Genomic DNA, 1,256 nt, shown 5'->3' on the forward strand with positions numbered 1-1,256 from the left:
TTCAGGATGTTTTCACTTGCTTAGAAGTCGTTGTGCCTGGATGAATCGCTATTCTCGAGTGCGTGCAGACATAAACTGACCTTTGCGCATCACATATGATTTGTACCGGATGTCTTCGTGGACTAATGCGACGGATTGTGCACTCAGAAACCTGAAGATCTCTCGATATAGCCCTTATGGACTTTGAAGAATCTTCATCAATAATGCCCTGGACTTGCTGCACAAACTGTAATGTTCTAACTGTGTCTGAACGTGCTTTATGTGTTTTGCGCTTGGCAACACTTTGAACATTGTCATTAGATACTTCTAACTCTCGACGGGTGGCACCCAGTTGGACACGGCTCAATTGGACACGAGCCACTCACAGCGCTTGAGACTACAAAGCTCCTCAGCACCGGTCGCTGTGATTGGTGGTGTCCAATCGAGACGTGGTCAATCGGGATCACCCCCTCTCCGACGAACTTTGTGAACAAACGATCGGGCGAGATTCAAAAATTCGGAGATTTCAAGATCGCTGTGATTTGCGTGTATAGCGACGATAACAGCGTGTCTTTTCATTTCATGAGTTAGCTTATTGTCATCCATTTATGATCTGAAAGGAAAAAAGAAAGAAAAATATATTGCTGCGAAGTGACAAGCACATATGTGAGCGTCCTCAAATACCTGACGCACCCTGTATTTAATAGTATATACATTAGGGAGGGCTCCGATTGCACACATCGCATATTGCACACATGTATCGCTGATTGGCCAATTTAAAAATAAAATAATCTCATTGGCAAAACAATAAAAAATTACTAGGCATCAGTTGATATGAGTGGTGTGTACAATCAGAACTGTAGGCAAACGGGATCCTCCCTATACATTATACATACATTGTTATAGCGTTTTCGGTCCGATCGGGTTTGCACCAACCTGGGTTGGATTAATCTTTCCTATTTGTTGACGTCACACGCTCTACCAATAAGAGAGTGCAAAACGCCATTAATCTAACCCAGGTTGGTGCAAACCCGGGTGGGCCGAAAACGCTATTAAACTCTATACGTAGAGTCCTAGGACTCTAATTATACACAGTAATGAATTAAAATGGCGCTCTGATCACGTGATTTAAATAACCCCAATCAGACCATACCCTTCAATGTCGCATCTCTGTTATTTAGGTCTCTAACCTAGCCAAAATAGCAGCTGATCAATTGCGGCCACGATTTTGCTTCACAAGAGAGATGCCCATTTCAGTGTATACAGGGTGGACCATC

This window comes from Trachymyrmex cornetzi, unplaced genomic scaffold (genome assembly GCF_001594075.2).
Source record: "Trachymyrmex cornetzi isolate Tcor2-1 unplaced genomic scaffold, Tcor1.1 scaffold1431, whole genome shotgun sequence".
Taxonomy (NCBI): domain Eukaryota; kingdom Metazoa; phylum Arthropoda; class Insecta; order Hymenoptera; family Formicidae; genus Trachymyrmex; species Trachymyrmex cornetzi.